Source organism: Acomys minous (assembly GCF_964271855.1).
Source record: "Acomys minous genome assembly, chromosome: 1".
Classification (NCBI taxonomy): Eukaryota; Metazoa; Chordata; class Mammalia; order Rodentia; family Muridae; genus Acomys; species Acomys minous.
In genome coordinates, this window is record NC_140483.1 from 19,492,501 (window position 1) to 19,516,513 (window position 24,013).

General features: G+C 40.3%; 1 protein-coding gene across 1 annotated transcript in view; it reads left to right on the forward strand.

The window, feature by feature from the left end:
- Positions 1–24,013, forward strand: part of GREM2 (gremlin 2, DAN family BMP antagonist) — an 83,385-nt gene that overhangs the window by 42,219 nt on the left and 17,153 nt on the right. The window lies entirely within an intron of this gene.

The following is a 24,013-nucleotide window of genomic DNA, read 5'->3' on the forward strand; positions in this document are numbered from 1 at the left end:
TAAGGCACCAGCCAAGGACAATACAGGCGGTAAACCTTAAACCCCTACCCAGATCTAGCCAATGGACAGAACACTCTCCACAGTAGAGTGGAGAGTGGGATATTACTTTCTCACATACTCTGGTGCCTCACCTTTGACCATGTCCCCTGGAGGGGGAGACCTGGTGGCACTCAGAGGAAGGACAGCAGCTTACCAAGAAGAGACTTGATACCCTATGAACATATACAGGGGGAGGTAATCCCCCTCAGGAACAGTCATAGGGGAGGGGAATAAGGGGAAAATGGGAGGGAGGGAAGAATGGGAGGATACAAGGGATGGGATAACCATTGAGATGTAACAAGAATAAATTAATAAAGGAGAAAAAAAATAAAAACTAAAAAAAAAAAAAAGAAAAGAAAGAAAGAAAAATGTCTCCAGTCACCCCTGAGCTTTATCTAGCTAAAATATGAAGATAAAGAGACATATGAGAGATGTCATATGACAGGGAAGAGTGATGGTTTACCGGCTAAGACTAGTCTCTAATGTTGCCTAATCTTAGATGCATCCCTTGGCTTGCGTGATGTTGCAACTGCTCTGATCCATGAGATCTGAAAAGGTGGCAGCATTCCCTACAAACCTTGCTGTAAGAAATGGCTTTCTGGGCTTTTTTTCCTTTTTCTCCATTAATTCAATGTATACTTGCTTTCAATGACTTTACCTAATGCTAGACTCATCCTTAGAGAGGGAATAAGGAAAGAAACAATTGTATGAGAACCTGTGAGGTTCTTTTTTATTTTTATTTATTCTTATACTTTATAGTATTAGTTGAAAAACAACAATATTCAAATATGTATTTTTCACTAAATGTGATATTCAGCAAACATGAGATCATTCCTTCTCATGTAGGAAGTGAAGTCCCACAATCATCTCATGTCTCTAGAGCCAGTGTTTCCTCTTACTTTGAACCCTCATGGAAACCTTCCAAATGCAAAGTTTCTTCCAAAACCGAAGAAGACTCTGTGCTTGGATTAGCTCCACCAAAGACAAGAAACTAGCCTGATTTCAGCAGACAACAGAGTAAATCAAATTAAAGAGCATCCAGATATGCTGAGCCCATCACAGAACACTTTTAGTGGGTTCTTTTGTTCTCTGGAGATTTTTTTTTCCTCCAAAATTATTGTTGCTTTTAAATTCTGTTTCTACTCTAATTGATCATCAATGGCTTTGCTGTAGCAATCGCAATGTGTTTCAAATTCACCTACCATATAATTTAAACAATTTAAACTGTAGCTGTTTGAAGCTGTCCACTTACTGCATGTGTGAACATAGTATCTGCTTGCAACCATTCAGGTCCTTGCCAGTATGTGATGAAAACCACTGTGAATTTGTCAACTTGTTTTTTTTTTTTAATTTTTTACTGATTCTTTGTGACTTTCACATCATGCGCCCTAATCCCACTCATCTTCCCCTCCTTCCATATCTACCCTCCACCCTAACAACCTCCACCTCAAAAGAAAAACTAAAATAAAAATTAAAAAACACCAAAAGGAAAACCAAAATAAACAATCCTACAAAAACAAATGTCATGGAAGCTGAGGTGTATCATGGAATTTGTCAACTTATAACAAAAGGATCACTAAAGATCTCTTATATTGATTTTATATAAAGGTCATTGCTCAGTGGAAATGTGGACAGGACAGTGTTGACATGGAGGAAGAGAGTCAGAAACCGATTGCTGACTCCGTTTCAAGAAGTTCGTGTCCAATTCTACATTTAGGCCCAGAACAATCTTTACTCGCTTTTTAGTAGATGGGACATTTTGTTCTCGTCCCTTTTCCAGTGATCTCTAAGACCACCCTCAAGAGCTCTCGCCACTCTGGCTTTGTCACTGTGACCCCTGTCCTGAGGTGCATTCTCGGTCACCCACTCTTGAGTGCTGCTGCAGAAGTGTGGAAAGCTGTGCTTTGGCTTTCTTTGATGATTATTCATTTGTAAATTCATCTGGGTTCATCTTGCTTCTATGGCCATCCATGTCCTACACTTCCCCCACACACACACCACAACCGGTTTTTGTCTTCTTTCAAAGTCAGTGCTGTGTGGCTGTAACCGTCAGATGGTCACACTCTTTTCTGTAAAGGGAATCTGGACTGTCCTTTCTCTTGTCATCTCAGCAGCTTCGGGTATTCCTCCTCCATTGCATAAGAGACCTGTACCTGCTTCCATAGAAGGACAAGGCTTTCCTGTTTCATGAATCTCCATAGTCTCTTGAATGTTATTTTTCTGATGAAAGAGAGAGAGAGAGAGAGAGAGAGAGAGAGAGAGAGAGAGAGAGAGAGAGAGATCTTCTCTAACCCTTTATAAAAATATAATAATAAAAATTATTTAAGTGTTCAAATTCCTCTAGTTTTCTATCCATGTCTATTCCCTTCTACTGGAAATTTCCAGATGCCATCCAAGGTCCCCATGTTGCAAGTCTACAAAGGACAAATCACCTCTGTGTACAATATATGGGGTGATTTGTTAAAGTAATAAGTAACAAGACAGCTATCTATTTACACATTGACAATTTTCCTGATACTCAAAGGAATATATTTTACTTTCAAAGATGCCAGGGACAGTGTCAACAATATATCAAAACACATTTTTAAATCTATAAAAAGAGTGTACAATTGGAGACAGATAAAAGCAGTATACCTTGCAAGTTTCTACATCACTCATGTCTCTATTGAATTTAAGTAACTCTAGCAGGTAGCTGATTATGTGTAAGCCCCCATCATCATACTAGGGACGAGGCAATAATGAATACAATAACAGAACCGCCTTAGGAAATGATGACGTTGGCATGCTTTGAGTTTGCTGAAATCATGTACAGCTGGCCACAAGTGTAGTTAACTTCATAACACAAATACATAGGCAGCAAATTCTGCTTAGAGAAATTGGAGGCATCTATGAAGGAATTGCAGAGAAAACTAACAATTCCTTGTTAGTTTTCTGACTTCTTCTGTGTTCCTTGATCTTTACTGAAGTTGAAAAAGCAACAACTAACTGGCTAATTACACAACTGTTCTTCTGTTGAGAGTTATGCTATAGTGGATACATAGTTTGTAACTGGATTTTCTTTTTATGCAATTAATTACTTGGTGCTGGTGATGTTAGTTTTGAATTTTAGGAAATACACAACTTCTCAGAGGCGTCAGGGGAAATAGGAAGGAACCCTAGGTTCTGACACTTTAGTTATGCGCATCTGTAGATTGTGTGACACAGACCTGACTCTTTTTTTTTCCTCCTTTATTAATTTATTCTTGTTACATCTCAATGGTTATCCCATCCCTTGTATCCTCCCATTCTTCCCTCCCTCCCAATTTCCCCTTATTCCCCTCCCCTATGACTGAGCAGGAATGAAGCTCTGCAGATCACAAAAACAATCAAGTGAAGGGATGTGGGTGGTCTTGAAAATGGTGAAAAAAAAAACAGGAATGCAATCATCCTTCTAATAGCAGAGACCATGCCACCTGACAGCTCAGGAGTATTTTCAGTCACAGTTGGGACATGTTGAATGTATGAATCATCTTTAGTCTTGCTTCCATAAGAAAGCTAATAATACAGCTTTTAGAGTCTAGCATTTTCACATTATGTATAGTATTTCCCATAGATATTAAATTTCAGAAAGCATTTTAAGCCTGTCAACCACTTTTGAAATGAGAAAGGCCAATGGCGAGGTAGCTTAGTTCATCGTAGTACATTTCCCTTGATGACATCGTTTGTGCTTCGGTCACACATTTCTTTCAAAATGTATTTTGTTCTTAAAAATAACATGAATTTTCTGTGATGGCTGTTGGGCTCCCTAGCTAACACATTTGATGGTACCCTAAGCCAGCTTGTTTGCCTAGGCTGAAGAATAGTGCTAAAGCAAGATGGCTAGGTCCAGTCTAAAGTAATTCAAGATGGTACAGGTAGTAAAGGCCCCTGCAACAGAGTCTGCTGATCTGAGTTCCATACCTGCAACCTACATGATGGAAAGATGGAGCCAGCCTTCTTGAGCTGTCCCCTGACTCCACACATGAGCCGTGGCACCTGTGTATTCCCCCAATAAATACATAATACATATAGGATAATTAATAAATGATTTAAAAATAAAATGATTTTGAAAAGGAAAAGGAAAGAAGAGTAACATTTTAGGAGGAGTCTCCACAGGAAGACGAACTTCGTACTTGGCAAAACCCACGTCACTCCCTCATTCTTCTGGAGAAAACACAAAGCTAGGAATAATGGCATGAACCTGTGGTCTACTCAAATGAGCTACGGCAGGAGGATTGTATTAGCCTAGGAGTTGCCTGAGTAACCATGAAAACCTGCCTCAAAATAAAAACAAAAATAAAATTCAAATGTACACACACACACACACACACACACACACACACACACACACACACACTTCAGTAGGTGAGGGAACCTGCTGCCAAACCTTACAATCTGAGTTTGGTTCCTGGGTCCCACATGAAGGAGAGGGCCAGTTCCTGTAAGTTGCTTTCTGATCTCCGCTTGCACTCCATGCCACACAGGTGCCCCCTCACACTAACTAACTAATGAACTAACTGAAAAAAATTTTAAGCCCCCAGAAAAAAACAAACAAACAAGTAGAAATATACTGTATTAGTTCATCATCTCAGACCCAGCTTGACTATTACTCCGCATACAATAATGCTTACTATGTACGAATTTGTAAATAATAAATAAATCCATACCACTAATAAAAAGCCTTAGGAATTTGCCTCAGCAACAGCTCATCCAAGCTGCAAAGTAGAACGTTCAGGAGAAATATAATTGAGGCAGACAGGAGAAAAGTGAAAGGAGAGAGCCGAGCCTAGGAAATCAACTTGTTTTTGCTTGTGCATTAGTGGGAGAGAGGACACAAGCAGAGGAGGAGCAGGAAGTGAGCAAGCACAGATGCTGGAGGACTTGGCTAAAGATGACAGCCCCCAGGACAAACCCTTTCAGGCCTCCAGACACTCCCAATGTTCCCAAGGCTTTGGCATGTGGAACTGAAGCAAGGGTGCCAACCGAAGAGGACTAGCCTTGCCCGGAGGCCTTTCGGCGCACAGTGTCCATCCAGGGGCCCCTTGACTTCATTTCTCTAGTCTGAAGTCCAGGCCATTTGAAGCATCTCTGTTCTTTTCCCACTGCTCTTGTTCAGTGTCCTGTCATTGAAGGAATTGTCAAAAGTGTTTCTGGCCAACATATGACATTTCTCTCCGTGCTCTCATCACAATCATGTGCCAGCAAAGGGGTTACCACACAAACCTTTTGTTGTTGTTGTTGTTGTTGTTGTTGTTGCTGTTGTTTTTACTGTGGAAAGCCTAAATAAGAGTTGTTATAATGGTGGTAGAACACAGAAGTTCTTCCTCAGGTACCCAAGAACATCCAGACCTTGGCAATGCCATCCAGACAGTGGCACTTCCTTCCTGACCACCTGTCTGCTTTGAGGACGTATCCATCTTCTCTCAATTTACATATTCCCTAATGCTTTGCAGTTGATGCTGGAGAAACTAGCCTTTCTAGAACACAGCTTGCCAATTGGGTGACTTGTGGCCAATATATGAGCCAGGAAGAAGCCCATTCATGGACAAACCCTCCGGTTCTTTTTTTTTTTTTTTTTTTACTGACTTTCTCAGTTGTGTTTCTCACCCCTCCTCATTGGTCTGGCACTGAAGGACTAATGATTTCCCCTGCCCCTAGAAAAGCAGCACTTTAAATGCAATAAGTTAGTCTAGACAAAGAAAATTAAAGTCATTAGTAGAAAGCTTGCAAATGTCCTGTGTGGGAGGGGCCCTGTCATTACAGACCCTCACTCAGGCTCCTGTGGTTTGTTATGTGTACCAAACAATAGTTCTGCCTTTCCTCTCTTTAGAGGGAATCAAATAATAGTGGGTTTCAATTATAGACACAGCTTCAAGTTAGTCAGGGGCATAAGAACAGGGTGGCTGTCAGCTATGGCAAGCTAATGTCATAAGACATGAAATCCCAGCACATAACAAAAGATCCTGAGGCGTTCACATTACCACAGCCCTCATAGTCAATAAGACACCAAGGCTAGCAATTAGGATGCAGACAGAACAAATATTTACATTTTGAGAAAACAAGAGAGGAGGCATCCACAGCAGAATGAATCAAAAGCCACAAGGTCTCAGATGTGGGCAGGCAAAAGTGTTGCTGTCAGTGTGAAGCAGGGAGGCAAAACCGGGTTTCCAGTATTTGCAATTCAGAGAGCTAGATTACTGGAAAATTTACAGCAACACTGCAGCTTAAGGGCCAGCTCCTTCTCTAGCTGCCCGCCTTGCACGGAGTTAACATGGGAAAGCAAGTGCACTTTCCCTCCTTCCATTCTTACTGTGGGTCTGTGGATTCTGAAGACAGGCTTGGAAGTCTTTCACAGTCCTAAAAAGCAATCATGTATATTTTTGAAACTATATATAAACCCATATATTTATCATTAAGGAGCCCAGTGTGAATGATAGGAGGCTACCTTAAAAATCTGGTAATAGAAGTACACAATTCACAGAGGAATGTGTAAAGAGGTGGGGCTTTTCTTTCAAAGTAGAGTAGACCCCTGCCAACACACCTCCCTTTAAATACTTTGAGATAAGTCATTCCTGCATGCTCAGGAAACTGAACTGGAGAAAGATATCAAGATTCCAAGTGTTGAGACACATAGAAAAGATATCATCAGACCTCGAGTGAACTGATGTATGCAGCTCATATGTATGTGCACTGCTCATGTGTATGCAAGTGAGCATGTGGGGTGCATGTGGAGGCCAGAGGTAGATACTAGTTATATTCGTCACTCTCTGCATTATTATTTTCTGTTTTGAAAATAGGCTTTCTCACAGAACATGGAGTTCAGCATTTTCATTAGCATGACTGGCCAGCTAGCATCCGGGATCTTCCTGGCTCTGCCCTCCCAATGCTGGGATTATAGGCACATGCAGATGTGCCCCTCCCTCTTTTAACTATTTCATTTATTGTTTACATTTTGTGAGTTCTGGGGGGGATCAAACAAGGCAATTATAACTGTGTAGTAAACGCTTGACCAACTGACCCCTCTCCCCAGACCAAGCTATGATGCATCAGACTATGCTAAGAAAGCCATAGAGGTTACTAAACAGAGACAGAATGGCTGGATTCTGATAGACAGCGAATGGGCTCAGTGCACACAGCTTGCCTGTAACATGGCCAGTGAGCTGAGGCTACCTTTTCTCCTTCAAACATCTCTCTTTCTGAAATTCTGTCAGTCTGAGCTGGTGTCTCATCCTCCCTTTTCAACCTACACCAGACCTTAATAGACTTCCCATCAGTATTTAGGACGATGGCTTGGCTGCCAATGGTTTAATAGTGTTAGTTTGTTTCTATCATATGGCATCTAAAATTGCTCCTTTGAGAGATGGCTCAAAGTAATTTTAGTTCAACGTGTCATTTCAAGCTCAGTTTTAGAAAGAGATGTGTATATACCACACCTTGACCCATTTTATATTTGTCAATGGATAATGCTATGTATGTCAAATGCCCTTCTTAAATGTCTTTAATACAAATGGAGGTAGGAAAAAAACAATTATGCATCCGTATTATCCAAGATTAGCACCAGGTCTTACTTGGCATATGTAGGACTATTTCTTCATCTGAGAAAACTTCACAGGCAGCTCAAGAATGACATGTTCCTAATTAAAGTGAGCCTTCCCACAAAGGGGCTCGTCTCTTTCGAGGATGCCTTTCCAAGAATGGAGATATTCACTAATCACTATCCTGGAGGCACAGCCCAGCTCTCACCGTCTCTCCTACTTGCAGTATCTGTACATCTGCCTGGACCCTTTCCTTCCTGCCTGTGTCCCCTCAAAGTTCCCATCCAACCATTTCTCTTTATCACAACAGTTGGCTGGTACTGGAGCAGATTCTACCTTAGGAATCTTTCCTCTACTACTTGTAGAACCTTTTTCTTCTCTACTTGTAGCAAAATCTCTCTACTTCCTGCCTCAATGGCACCTCCTTACTGCTTCAAAATCTTATGTTTAAAAGTTAGCGAGGCCTCCTTAAGTTCACCTGGATAGTGTTGTTCCTTTAGTGTGAGACACGAACGGCCTCCCAGTTACTGGGGGCTTCCAGTTGCGTCTTTGTGTGTCTGTCATGCACCCTGTCTTCCGCTATGAAGACCTCTTCTCAGTTCTTAGAACTTGCAGTGCATTAACCTCTCTCTCTCTCTCTCTCTCTCTCTCTCTCTCTCTCTCTATATATATATATATATATATATATATATATATATATATATATATATATATATATATCACATTAAAATTAATTGTCTCTTCCCATGGCACTAAATGACTTTCCCTTCCCAAGCCTCTTCACAGCTAGCTGTTCTGACTGGGACTGCTTTTCATTTCCTTAATGTCTGTCCACACATCCCCTCCTCCACACCCAAGGCATGCTTGCCTTGATATTTCACAGTGCCATTATCACTATTACTTTATCTTATACTTCCTCCATAACACTCAGTTCTTTCTGGATATAAAGGAATGTTTTAATGTTTATTGTGCCATAATATACGTCAGAATCTGCTGTAGTAATGAATTGTTCCTGATTAAAATACACGAATACAAATAAACTAAAGTTGAATGATTTGCAGAGTGTAAAGGAGACCAATGGAGTCTTCAGAGTGGTGTGTTCCAGACAGTAACTACACAGGCTCTAGGTGTCACTGAAGAGGATGAGGGTGGGGGTGGGGGGGTTGGGTTTGACTCTGACCATTCACCAGGTACCCTACAGCGTAACTTCCCTTAGCATACCTTCTTTAATTCCATATATAGTGTACATAAAGTGATAAAGATGATGATAATGATGGTGATAATTTCTAAGGGTAATTACGATATAGACCAATTGATAAAACCATATATAGCCTTTGACATAGATTGGTCATCAATAAAAATATGTTGTTGTTGTTGTTGTTACTATTATTATTATTATTTCATCCCCTGCTCTATCAGATTTTTCTATTATGAAAATAAAAAGAAATTGCATAACTTTTGTTAACTTTATAAAATACCACTAAGATTTACAGATCTGTAGAGGTGCGGTGACAATTAAAATCAGTTATCTCAACACCCTCACATTGTTATAAGAAAGGGTCATGTATATTGTTCAAGATCTAGTCACACAGTTTATTGAAAGTCAGTTGGTGAAGGTCAACTGCCAGAGCTAAACTATCTCCTGATAGCTTCTCTTTCCAGCCACTTGGACTGCAGAAACATTGTGAGAGCTGGATTCTAAAGACGAGCATAACCATAGTTGTGACTCTATGTCAGGAAACAGGCAGAGATCATGTGTGTGCAGACTAAGCCACATAACCATGCCCACTATACTATTCTCTTTCTTAATTTCTCTTGTTTGGGAGGCTTTTCTTTCCCAAAGAAAGGAGAAAAGGCTCAGTGGAAAGTTATGAAATACTATTACATTCAAATGTGATTAAAATTACAGTGACTGTAAACCCCGACTGGAGGCGGACACATTCCCTAGGGCTGGCATGTAGCTCTGGTCATATTTAATCTCAGCATTTATGTCTAGCTTTAACTATGCTGTCTCTCCTCTAGTAAGCAATATTCCTAGAAAATCAATTTTCAGTTATATCATCCATTTGTTCAAAGTCTACCAGCAGGTTAAAGAAAGGAAATATCCATAAACGGAAGTAGAAACAGTTATGAGAACACAAACTCAAACTATTGGTTTGTGCCAAAAAGAGAAAGAAAAAACATTATAAGGACAAGGATATTTCTTCCTCTTATGGGAATCCAAATGAGTTTCTAAATGAATCTTGCTTGGTTTGAGGGAATTTATTTTTTAATTTCATGAGTTTCTTGGTCAGAAGTTCAATTATTCCAGTTATTTGTCACTAAATCTGATTGAAGACTTCACAAAAACACAAGAAAGCCCTTAATAACCCAGGGCTCCTAGACGCCTGTCATAATTTCAGAGTTTACAGGATTGTCTATTTTTGCTCTAATTTCTTTAAAACGGCAAGAGTCAGTGTATTCACATTTTTCTATTGTTCTCGCGCATTTGACCATTAGATGGCAAAGGATTCTGCAGAATGGAGGAAGGGACATTTTTGTTGTTGTTGTTCTTTATGTGAATATATATATATATATATATATATATATATATATATATATATATATATATACACACACACACACACACACACACAAGATTGGCATTTTAGGAGCTGGAGAGTTGGCTCAGTGGTTGTGAGCATTTGATGCTCTTTTGGAGGACCAAAGCTCAGTACCTAGCACTCAGTACCTAGCACCCAAGTCACACAACTGCCTGTAAGTCCAGCTCCAGGGGATCTGCCCTTTTTTTTTTTTTTTTTTTTTGGCCTTTTCAGGAACCAGAATGCATGTACACACACACACACACACACACACACACACACACACACACACACACAAGAAAATACATCTTAAAAGCCAATGTATAACATTTGACTTTGGGTTTTCTATATACAGAGATTCTAGGAAGGATCTCCAGGCTTTTTGATAATCTCCGTTGCAATGCTCATGCAACATTCATCTTCTTATTTTCTAAGAGTCACATCATGTGAGATTGTGCTATGACAATGTGGTTAGGGATGAAAACTATCATTCAAAATTGAGCACTGTGCTCCTTGAATTGTACCCTTCCTGCACAATGGTTTTCCTTTTGATCTTTTATGCTACTTTATAAAAAAGAGCCATATATTTTAAAGAGGAGCATTGAAAGCTAAGGGTATAGGTAGCATCTGCAGAATAACTTGGTCTTCGTGTGAACTGAAGATTATTGGAGAACTCAGAGCAGGAAAGAGTCTTCGAAATCATCCTGTCTAGCCAGTCCCTTGATGACAATCTTGGTCTTTCCTATTGCCTGAGAATTCAGGAAATCCTGCATGCTATAACTCTCTTTTAGAGACTCACATATCACATTAGTCACACTTACGTCTTCCAGAAAAAGTCTCTATGGTTCTGTTTAACATGAGTTGACTCAGTTTATTTGATTGTAGACATCTTTTATGGAAGCCAGCATTAAGAAATTCTAAGCATCAGAAGGACAGATCTATTCTCTGTCCTTAAAAATCTTTGTGCTTGATAAGCTTGCCAAATAATCAATGGCTTCTAAAATTAGAAACTTGGTTTATTTTAGAACCAACTTCAGGTTTACTGTTCCATACATAAAATGTGAACTAGCATCGAAGGATTACTTGTGTCCTGAGATACCTGTGCAAAGTAGTCAAGTGATGACAATTAGGGCTGCCTCTGGATCTGTTTATCAAATGACTGTTCTCAGGCCAGCAGCAATAACAGTGTGAGCATCCCACAGTGATGCAAACAATGCTAGAAAAGACTACCTAAGAGGGCCCAAGGGTCCACTGCAAATGATAAGGAAAGGCGTAATAAAATCCTGTGCTCTCATAGCATATAGGCCAATTCATGTAACTAACCAGCAGTGTATCATGTATTGTAACCAGCAGCATTTTGAACAAGCTAAATTATTTCTGTTATATAAACATGTAATATATAAACTTATTATTGCAAATAGTTTTTCTATTTAACTTAGGTAATAACAGATCAGAAGGGCAATTCTTCTGGAAGTCACTTTCCAATAGGATGGTTCTGTAAAGGAGACCATGAAAACAAAACTCCAGGAAATGTGTGATTTTGGTAAATAAGCCATTATTTTCCTGTGTTCATTATGGTTCCAAATTTCTATGTTATGTTGTAGTTTCATTAAACTGTTGATGAAAATATACAATCACCAAATTAGTAAACTTTATAAGAAAACGTAGAGCTGAGGATAGAACTCCATGGGTACAGGCCATGCTTAGACTACCATCGTCCTGAGTTGGATCCCTCCCTACTACCAAAAAGTAATGGTCAGCACCATCATCATCATCATCATCATCATCATCAATCATCATCATATTCTTCATAATAAGGAATATTTTGTTTACTTGAGTCAATCCAGTGGCTCAGATGAGTCCCCCTTAAAGCTCTGGGTGAATTACCTTGACATCACTAGTCCCAGCTTTATAAATCTCCATCTTTAGCTTCTCAGCCACACCTGAAAGTCTTACAGAAATGTTCCTCCCCAACACCTTTGCATGGGAACTGAGTGCAGGCCACGAAGATGATGCCATCCTTAGAAATGGCTAGACCCAAAAGAAAAGGAAACCCAACCATTCGAGTCACACTTTACCTTAGAGCAGCACTGGCTGCCAAACCCAGGAGTTCCTCAACTGCTCCCTCCAAGAGAACCCCAAGAGCCCCTTCATGAGGAAGCAGGAGACAGAGATGGAAAATACTTCAGGTTAAGTGATTCTCCTCGATGTGGCTTTGGCAAAGCTGGCTGCTGAGTCTGAAGCTCTACTTGGACTGAAAGAGCTGTTCTAAGACTACAGTCGTAAAATGTCCGCAGGAAGGCAGCCTGTTGATCATTTCTCTGGCAAGGCTGTGGTCGAGCGGGAAGTGACCTGCCAGAGCACTTAAGACTGTGCTAAGGGCCAAAGAGACATATTTTCAACTGAAGGTTTACTTCAGTCACTAACTGAATAGACCAAGATATATACATGGTACCAAGTACGTCCTTGTTTTAATTAATTAATTGAATGTAGCTGTTGTGTGGCTTCCAGGTTTACATAGGAAAAAGACATATGTGAGTCCCCTAGAATATTTCCATTTCAATTCATCTTTCTTCTTGCAGTCAACAAAGTTTCTAAAGTATTAGAGACTGGAGGCAGATAAGTATGGAATGACTGGTCAGCAAGAACCATGGTTATTTGGTGATTAGGATATACTGATTTAAAGAAAATAGTTGAGCCTCTAAGTTGTGTCATTCACATAGTAAAATCCAATCCCAGAAATCTCAAATTCGTGTGAGAAATCTCATTATTTGAGAGGCAACCCCATTCCTCTTAGTCAATTTTCATGTTCAGGTACACATTTCATTAAAAGTCAATCTTCCGTAAGTCTTTGTCTCCTTGAATATAACAAAAGAAAAGGCTTCCTGGTAAGAGTTAAATGGAATTTCAGGTGCTTGGCATTGAGAAGTGGTTCTTATAAGCACATTTTTTTACCTGAATTTTTGGTCATCTCTCTGAAAAGCACTCACAAGATTCTCCATCTTATAACTTTTTATAACTTTGGATTCCTGTGATGGTAAGAAAGCAGGTGAGTGAGGCCACAGTGACTTCTACCATTTTACATAGAAAATATTTAAGAGTTTTGACAATTCGGGATTTGAGCTTTGTCTCTACACCCTACTGACCATGTGGTCCTAACCACACAATTAAAGCCTCCGCATGTTTAGCTATAGAGTATGGGTAGTGAGGACCATGGGCAGGCACTATAACATGTTGGCTCTGGAATGAACAGACACTGAATAAGCAAGTTTGTTCCAGTGAATTCCTTCCACATTCCACTCCTGCTGCTACATTTGCCTTCCTGTGCCTCCTTGTCCTTCCCCTCAGATCACTGAGTAACACATCAATCCATAGCACCCTTTACACCATCAGTAGAGTGAGAGAACCAAGAAGTATTATATTCCCTTTTGGCCAACCTAATTCTAAGTGTGTGTGTGTGTGTGTGTGTGTGTGTGTGTGTGTGTGTGTGTAACTGTAGTATACATTAAGAATACTTCAAAAGCATAGGCACTAAAATGAATAGAAATCTACTTTAATAATGGCACTGAGGGCACATGGAGATCTGAGTTCAGATACCTAGAACCCACATAAAGCTGTCTACACTAGACCATATCTGTAATCCTGGTGGTCCAATAGCAAGATGGAAGGTAGAGACAGGAGAATCTCCCTGAAGCTCCTGGAAGCTAGCTTGGCCAATATGATAGTAAACAGAGACCTTGTCTTAAAGAAGGTGGACAGTGAAGATTGACAACCAGAGTTGGCCTCTGCCTTCCACATATGTGCCACGACACAAACAGATCTGTACACACTTGTATACACACACATACTCTCTCTCTCCCTCTCTCTCTCCCTCCCTCCCTCTCCCTCTCTCTCTCTCTCTCTCTCTCTCTCTCTCTCTCTCTCTCTCTCTCTCTCTCTCACACACACACACACACACACACACACACACACACACACAAGGGACAGACAGAGACAGAGAGTTTTAAAGAGTGGTAGCATTTCACAATTGTACTTCTGAGAGATTAGTGTAAGGATTAAGCAACAGATTTAGAACAGAACTAACCAACAGGTTATGGGTGCAGAGAAGGGAAATGGAGGAGGCACCCCATCCCTAAAGTGGCCTTTGTGTCTTTTTCCTGTTCAACAGCTCCTTTTCTGCTTACCGTCCCTCATTTTTCAACCGTTGCTCTAGTGCAGCGTGCATTTAGTAAGTATTGCTTAGCTAGTGGAATATCAGCTAATGGGGTTAAAAGGTAACAAGATAGCTGACCCCATGGCATTGGCTCAGATTTCTCTTTGGCCAGCGCACTCTAAGCCATCTCTTCACATGCCCAGAGAAGCAGGCACTCTCTGGATATGCCCAGAGAAGTAGTTTTAAAATGTGCTTTTAGCTGGCAACATCCTCCTCCCTCCTCCCCTTACTGTGTCCAAATACTGGAGAGCCTTCATTGGAACACAGCTTTCTTCTTGACGACCGAAAGAGCAATGTGCATCTTTCTATTCGATGCTATTTGAAGGCATGGCCACATAAGCACAGAGATTTGGAATCTCCTCAAAGACAGCCAGGAGTCAGAGAGTGCCTGGTAGATCAGTAATAGAATATTTAAATCAAAGTTCTTCTTGGGAGGGGGCCAAGTTCGAGTAGAAGCAGGAGTAACCAGATCCCGGCCATGGTACTGGGAGCAGCAGCTGTGCCGAGGGCCCTTTGGAGCGCTTGACTGCACGGCCGGCCGAGCAAGCCAGAGAGAACACGGCTTTAAATGCCTGTTGGATTAGTGATAAAGGCCGAGTAGAGATTGGGTTGCTTTGATTTCTGCAGAAACTAGCACATTAATGTCGGGTGCTATTTGTAAGAAAGGCCTTAATTCTGACAAAACAATGAGCCCCAAACCACGCTTCTCATGCCCCTATTGTTGTGACATGATTATAAAACACAACTTTTAATATCTCAGGATTAATACCTCACCCTTTGGGCCCCAGAATCATGTTAGAAAAGCATGGCGGACAAAAAACTGTGCCCCTCCAAAGATGCCTATACCCTGATACCTGAAAACTCTGCATATGTCGTTTTCTTAAGTGGCAAATTTAACTTTGCAGTTGTGATTCAGTTAAACACTTTGACTTGGGAGAATGTTCTAGGCAATACAGGTGCGACTAATATAAACTTATGGGTCCTTTAGGGAAGTGAACTTTCTGGGTTGTGGTCAAAAGAAAGCATGACAATAAAAATAATAGTCATTCTGTATCTCCTTTAAAATAATCCACTTGAGCTGGATATAGTCTCAGCTCCTGATAGGTGGAAACAGTAGGATTAAGAATTTGAGGGCAGCCTAGGGTATAGAGTGAGAGCAAATACAAGGGAAGAAAGAGGGAAGAAGGGAGGAGAGAGAGAGAGAGAGAGAGAGAGAGAGAGAGAGAGAGAGAGAGAGAGAGACCAAGAATTTTAATTTAAAAACAAAATTAATTAAAACCAAAAAATGGGCAGAAGGTTTTCTCACTGTTCTTGGTTTGGAAAATGAAGGGAGAAGACCAAGAAAGGGTAAATGGTGTGAGCAGTCCTCAGAAGCTAGAAAAGGCTAGGCTGAAGAGAAGATGCAGTGGGTTAAATGCTTGCTGGGTAAACATGAGGAGCAGAGTGCAAATCCCCAACACCCATGTAAATGGCAGGTATGTAGGTAGAAAGGCCCACCTGTAATCCTAGTGCTCAGGGGCAGGGCGGGGCGGGGGGGATAGAAACACAGGCTCCTCAGGGCAAGTCGGCTAGATAAACTAGCCAAACCAGCAAAGCTCTGGGTTCAAATGAGAGGCTTTGCTACAATACATGAGGTAGAAAGCAACCAATGAAGATACTGGCATCAATCTGTGGCCTTGGCATGCATAAACATGCATGAATATTTACCTACAGATATACATGCACCCACACAGATACATGTACATGAACGTCACGTATATATGCAAAAAAAAAAACAAAAAGAAAAAATGTAAATCATGTCATATTTAAGGAGCAAGGTATGTGAAAAGACTCTGAAAGACTAATTATAAATGGACGTTTCATAAAGAAGTACATAGGCACATCTTAAACAAAGGAAAAAGCAACTTAGTCTGTCCACATAGCAATGGAAATGAAAAGAACAGGGGACCTCCATCCTTCACCTATGAGACTGGCAAAAATCCAGGTGTTACTACTAAAATGAAAAGCACACACACCCTTTGACTCAGCCACTTCTATTGTAGAAATTTTTATTAAAGGTGAGACTGTATGAGTTGAAATGACCTTTGTGTATGATTTTTATTACAACCCTGCATGTGACTCCAAATTTTAAATATGTGAAAGGCAGTCCATTGCTAAATGAATAAGTTCTCTCACTAAGCTTACTGAAAGATGACTGTAGAGCTCTCCACTCCAGGAAAAATGCTCCTTGAGTGCTAGTATGGAGTTTTCTTTTAATATATGGTTCAGTGTCTCCCTCAAAGGAAGAGTTTTAGTGTCACATCTTAGCTGTGACATACTATTAGACTGAGTAGAAGACAAAGATCCTACTGAATAGTCTAGAATAAGTAGAGAAATCTCATCTCCAGCATAGTTATCCAATCCTAAAAATATCACTAAAGCCTCAAGGTGAGGATTGCTATTCTAGAAAGGTGATAGAAACTGATTCTATGACATCCATATTGTTAGGTTTAAGTGCCAGGAGAGAAGCGAGGTGTTGGCACATGTCTGTAATCACTATGGGAAACAGAGGCAGGTGGATCTCTGTGAGTCTGAGGTCTATGAAGTGAGTCCAGGACATCCAAGGCTACAAGGAAAAACTCTGTCTCAAAAAACAAACAAACAAAAAGCGAAACAAAACAACAAGCCAAGAGAGAGTAGCAATCTTTCAATGTTTTCCACTTTCTAGCTGTTCAACTCCATGCCATCATAGCCTAAATGTGTGCATTGCCTCCTCAAAATTATATAACCACATCATTAGTTCCTCCCCTTCGCTTCTCCTCTTCCTTCCCTTTCTTTCTCCTTCCCTCCTCTCCTCTTTCTCCTCCTCCCCTCTGTCTTCACTCCTTCTCCTTCTCCTTCTCTAAGCCATTATTGAACTTTTTTTTTTTAAAGCCTTTCAAAGGTTGTGGGGAAAAAACGTCTTTAGCTTCTTTGTGCCTGGTTCTTGCTCCCTTGAAAATCTCAAGGGCATCTATACTGATTGCTCCACACTAGATGAAATGTTCTCTCTTGGAAAGGATCGCCAAATGGGAGAAGACAGCAGGTCACACAAGTGTAATGTATTATGTCGGATCAAATGGGCTTTGGTGGAAGTAGATATCAGAAATTGCACTAAAAGTAGAAAATGTCTAAGTCAATGTTTTCTCCTGGGTGAAGACAAACATTACATAAAAGGAACTGATAGCGTAAAGGTGCCTTTTGATTGAAAGTGACAACAGTGACTTTCTGCAAAGACCTCTAAGGATTTCTCTAGAATATTTCATAAGTGTTCTGTAAGTTATTATGACTGGCTTCTCAGTGCCCCCACAAGATAGCAACTAGAAGACAGTAAACTTATATTTACTATCAAACGTGTGTTCCCTCTCTCTCTCTCTCTCTCTCTCTCTCTCTCTCTCTCTCTCTCTCTCTCTCTCTCTCTCTCTCCATCCCCCTCTCAAAATTTGCCCAATGAGACAAATCTATTTTCTGAAGATAAAGCCACCTATGGGGCACTTCATGTGCCAGAACTAAGTGTTCTTGGGTGAAGATAGGACAAACCTGTAGAACTGAACACAGCAAGGACAGGACAAGACAAGAAGACTTGCTCCGGATTTACATTCATGTTCTCAATCTCTTTCTTTTTATTTCCATCTGAGTGAGATTCAAGGAGGGCCTGCCTTGGGCCTGCCTTCTCATTTAGCTTCTTTGGGTCTGTGATTTGTAGTATAGCTATCCTGTACTATATGGCTAATATCTGCTTATAAGTAAGTACATACTATGTGTGTGTGTTTCCGGGTCTTGGTTACCTCGCTCAGGATGGTCATTTCTAATTCCATCCATGTGCCTGCAAATTTCATGATTTCATTGTTTTTAATAGCTGAGTGGTATTCCATTGTGTTAATAAACATTCCTTATTTTTCTTATCCATTCTTTGCTTGAGGGACATCTTTTTTATTTTCTTAAAATGCTATGCTATGTAGTCTCTTAAGTCTTATATGTAGTAAGAACCCATGCTGTGCTTGTCCCAGTGTGACCGCGGCAATAGCAGTACAGAGGGGTGGGAAATTGAGTTTGTTCTGTGTTTACAACACAAAACTTGTGATTGTAAGCAGGATCAGCTCTTCAGCTGGTGGGTCCCAGAGAGCATAAAAGGAGTGGAGCCTATTTTGATTTTTAGATATGGAGTTATGGTTTTCTTTTGACACTTAAAATGATGCAATTATACTGCTCAATTATAAAAAGGTAAAGGAAAGTCACTGATAAATCTAGAAAAAGTAGGACATTTTTGACAGAAAAAAATCTAAGTGTGAAACCTGTCTCCAACCATCTAATGGTGGAAGTATTTACATCTGAAAAACAAGAATTAGGTCCCATGATAACTAGACAACTACTTATTGAGAATCCCGTGTGTGTGTGTGTGTGTGTGTGTGTGTGTGTGTGTGTGTGTATGTGTGTATGTGTATATGAGTATGTATGTGGGTATGTTTGTGTTTTACCCCCAGTGATACACTTCTTCCAACAAGGATACACCTTATAATCCTCTCAAATAGTGCCACTTATTTCCTGATAACTAAGCATTAAAATATATGAGTCTTTGGGGGGTCATTATTATTCAGACCATCACAGTGTATGCATGTACATTTGTATTTGTGTATGAGTGTATATATATATATGGTGTGTGTGTGTGTATGTGCGCGCGCGGGAGCTACTGGCCAAAGTGGTATTCACTGGTTCTATACTGTTCCTCAGTTTGGAGAAGAAATAATGGTGCAGAAATTTAAAATCTAATCAAATTTTCATTCACAATAAGAGTTGGTATAGATAGAGCTGGACCCCAGGAGGCTGAAGCCTTGGACTCTACACAGCCGCCATCTTTTGATCTATGTTATGTGGCTGGAGCATATTGTACCATTGATAATAAATGCTAGCAACAAAAGTAAACTGTCATGCTTTAGCTCAGAATTGAAGCCTACCCAGTTAATTTATGATGCTTTTCATATCTACTCTTTCCCAACACTGAAATCTTATAACTTTATCATAATTAAGGGGCAACATGAACCAGAAGATAGCTTCTGCTTTTGTTGCTCAAATCTCAACAAGAGATTTGCAGTTTAGATGGGATTATTCTAGAGAGATAAGGTACATATGGATGAAGTTTTCTTCCCAGACAGCCCCAGATATAGTCTATGGTTTCCTTGCAAAAGCTCCTGTGGTCAAATCATCATTTACAAGTACAATAAAGTTCCCAAGAAAGGTAAACAGGCATAGGGAAGGACAAGGACGCCCTCAACATCCACTTACAGTAGTTTTCTGACCACAAAACACACTTCCCCCCAAAAGAAGGAGGGGTTAGAGTGTGCCTTAGGGTCCAATTGCTGTTTTTATTGTTTTACTGCACTAAAAACTGAGTGTGTCTCGTAGTCTGAAAATACAGTAATATCCTGTTTGGAGCAGTGGGGGCCTACTATGCTTCCCTCATGAAAAAATGTTAATTAGTCACTCAAATTCAAGTTTGCAAACCTGATCTGAGAATACTTTGTAGTTTCCAAAGAATGGAAATTTATCAATCGGGGTCTGGAAGACTGGGGAAATAGCTCAGATGGTACAAGCTGCTTGTTGCTCATACTTGCCACGAGTTTGGATTCCCCATTGTTCACATAACAAGCCAGGTGTGGTGACATCTGTCTTCCTGGGAGTCAGCCTAGCCAGAGCAGTGAGCTCCAAGCAAGTGGGAGACCTAATCTCAAAAATATGGTGGAACGGGACTGATAATGACGATGACCTGTGGCCTCCACACTTGAACGTACACACACACACACACACACACACACACACACACACACACACACACACACACACTAGAATTGGAGTTGGAAGGAACCCAGAGACCATATTTAAAGCCTAACTTCTCAGAAGCTGCAGAAGCATAGTGGAGGGGAGACTCCATGGGAGGTCTCCCCAGAGGGACTGCTCTTTCTCTTTAGAAGGAAGATCCATGGTTTCAATGACTGCGATCTAGAAACCTTCAGGAGCCAACAGAGTCATCACCTAGTAATTTAGCATCAACTCTGTGGTTCCCTGGTGGTTCTTTTCATGTTCAAGAGGGGGGATTGTTCAAACAATATAGTTGGTTTGAAAGGCTTCCAGGGCCAATGCAAACACCAAGTGGGCTGCCCAGAAACCACACATTGTTTCCTTTAGACAAAAGATAATGATGCTCTAATGAGTTTTACCCTTTATTGCCCTCTCTGGAACACAGCCTCAGGAACAAAACCCACAAACCTAAATTGTTAGTCCCAACATTTACAATATTTTGCACTGACCCCAATCTCTTTTACTTTAAATGCTGGTACTTGTGTTAAGAGTTTGTGCTGGTTAACTCATATATCCCAACATCGTGGAATCTCAAAAGTGCCCTCCCAGAGCGAGACAGGAAATGAACAAATGAGGGGAAAATACTAAGAGGGTTGCTGATAGAACGCCCAAGGCAACCAAAGTGCTCCTGCGATATTAGTCAACTGATCGGAAGGGTAGGTGACAAGCCAAAACTATTCCGACCTATCTAGAAGGAAAGTATAGTGAAAAGAAACTGGGCTAATTCTGTCCATTTGACTGTTGACCAGTGCCTACATCAGGGCCCAGCTGACGCTTATAGGTAAATGAAAATGCTGAATTGGAAGCTTCTTTAGAAAAGGGAACTCCAGGAACAGATCAGATGACAGCCAATAATCTCACCAATGGCTTTTGATAGGACAAGAAGAGAAAGGTTTAACAAAAATTCTGTCAGTAATCTGAGTTATAAATATGGGTTTTTCATGAAATTTCATACAGAATTATTCTTAAGACATCTCTTTATGTAAGTGGTTGAAATAATAAGAGGGACAGAGTGTTAGATTATTTTATTAAAAAATTCACAAGTTTGGGGCACCTGAATGAATTTGCAAGAAGCTGTAGAAATTTCATTTAATTATTTACATTGTTATAAGTCAAGTTCTTTCTATAAGCTTTGTCACAGATGACTGTGTAGTTGTGAGGCTTGCTCAAACACAGAGTGCTAGGCCTCAAATCTCCCATCTCTACACTTTCTGGTTCTGCACATTCAAGGGATGTTGGTGATGGGAGGGAAGACTGGGTACAAAACTTGCATTTCTAATTACCATAATTTAAGAAACTCTGATCAAGATTAAAAAGTAATTGTGAAATGCAGAAAAAGGGTCCCAGTATCAGAAAAACACATGAAAATTTTAGTCACAACTTACAGAGTTATTATATAGCCTGTGACTATAAGTTATCTATTCAAGTTACTCCTTTTGAGTTTTTAAAATATATTTTTTAATTTATATAACAGGAAAGCCTCCTCTTTGATGACAATATAGCTAAACTGTATTCTTAGTTGGGGAATATTTATGATAAAGGCAGATTATCTAAATTTAATTACACTGTATTCATAGCAGCATTACTAGCACATCTAAAAGTTAGCAAAAGCCAAGTTAGAACAAGAATTAGATACTGTAAACATGTCTTTATATATATGTATATTATATATGTATATATTTTATGTATATATTCATTTAAAATATTCATATTTACTTGTGTTTGAATTTGAGGTCTTGTAACCAAAATATAATGGCAAAAAATGGGCTGTCTTTAAAAAATGAAGCAAGTGAACCGGGATAATGTTACAGTAGCACTTCCCACCTAAAAGCTTTTACATCTACATCATCTCAGAGATAAAAAGCTTAGTGCTCTGAAGCAGTCCATGAAGCGGCGCATGTACTGTCTTGTTCATAGAAATAATACCTGATTATTAATCTCAGTTCTTAACCATGGACAGAATTTTATCACTGATGTCATTTTAGAGACCTTATTTAAAATTCCCATTTAGTTAATTCTTCTACTAATTATTTCTTTTCATTGAAATGAAGTTCAAATAACATAACATTAGCCACTTTGTCCATCATGTGCTATTGCATAGTCAGCTGCAGCTGCTTGGGAGGATGGGCCCCTGAGCCTACCAGTTCAAGGCAGCTTGAGCAACATAGCAGGACCCATCTCTAAAAACTACACATAATATAGAGACACCCCTGATCTTCGAGTGCACCTCAATGGCCTTTAATTCCTTTGCAATGTTTTGCAATCACCATCCCTGTCTGGTTAATATCGTTTCTATTACCACATAAGGAAATCCTGTCTGAATAGTTGCTTTTCATCTGTCACCTCTAGACCCTGACACTTGTCACTGCCTTTTCTTTCCCCGAGCTTACACATTCTGTGTGCCATTCGCATTTCAAATAGCTGTAGAGTTATTGCTTCTTTGTTTTCTTTGAGTACACATGGGGTAGGAGTACATTTCTCTGGCCTCTCTGCTCACTGGTTCTTACTTTGCTCTGGAGTAGCCCAGGGTACCTTAACTGTGATTTCAGAGATCAGGGTGGTAGAGCTTTGTATTCAGAATATGTGATGTGGGGCCTCAAGTTCAACATCAGCATCCCCATCTACTCAGTATCATGGTCTCTTGACCATGTACATGCATGTGAGTTTGCTTGTGTGGAGGCAGAAGGTTGATATTCAGCCTCTTCTTTGATCATTCTACTTTACGTAGAGTCAGAATTTCTCTATTCCTTATCCTGCAAATTTGGCTATTCTAGCAAGCCAACTTGCCTTGTGTTCCATGTTCCCATCACAAGCATCTGTGGCACCTCCACCACCACAGCAAAAAAAAAAAGCTGTATTACTTGGACTATACAGATTTTCTTCTATGGCCCCTCTAATAATGATGATCTGTATATCAATTTTCTTTTGCTGTGTATGTATGTGAGTGTGTGATGTATGCTTGAGTGCTTAATAGGACATGTGTATATGCATGAGTATTCAGATGTGCATGTATGTGAGTTTGTTTGTATGGAGGCTAGAGGTTGGTATTGGGTCACTTCTTTGATCATTCTACTTTATTTACAGAGGCCAGGTTTCTTGATCCACATCTTGCAAATAGGGCTATTCTAGCAAGGCAACTTGCCTCGTGTTCCCATCTCCACCTCCCAAGTGCTGGGATTTCAGGCAGCATTATACCAGTGGACTCTTCCTGTGGATGCTGGAGATCCAAGCTGTGGTCTTCATGCTTCTGTGGCAAGCGCTTCAGCCACCGAGCCATCTTCCTCTTTCTTGTCTGGCTCTTTCATCTTTGCACAAAGTGTTTCTTGTCAGAGAAAGATCAGGACATCAAGAAAAAGTGGAGAGAAGGAGAGACGATTGCGGGCACTGCGGCATCGAATGATCTGGTTCCTGGGAAAGACTTTGCATATGGGTGAATGAGGGACAGTAATCCAGGTTCTAAGATTCTCAACCACTCTATCCACTTTGGTGGTACTCCTAGAGGCAGCATGGCACTTAGGATGGACAAGAAAGGGGGTTCCTCTCTCTCTCTCTCTCTCTCTCTCTCTCTCTCTCTCTCTCTCTCTCTCTCTCTCTCTCACACACACACACACACACACACACACACATCTCTGCACCACCAGTCACTAAAAAAGTTCTTTGCTTTAAACACAGGCAGCTGTCCTGTAGAGCTATTCAGTCTCTTTGCATTAATGTCATCTCTGCTTTCTCTGTAGGCCTGCTCTTTTGTTTCT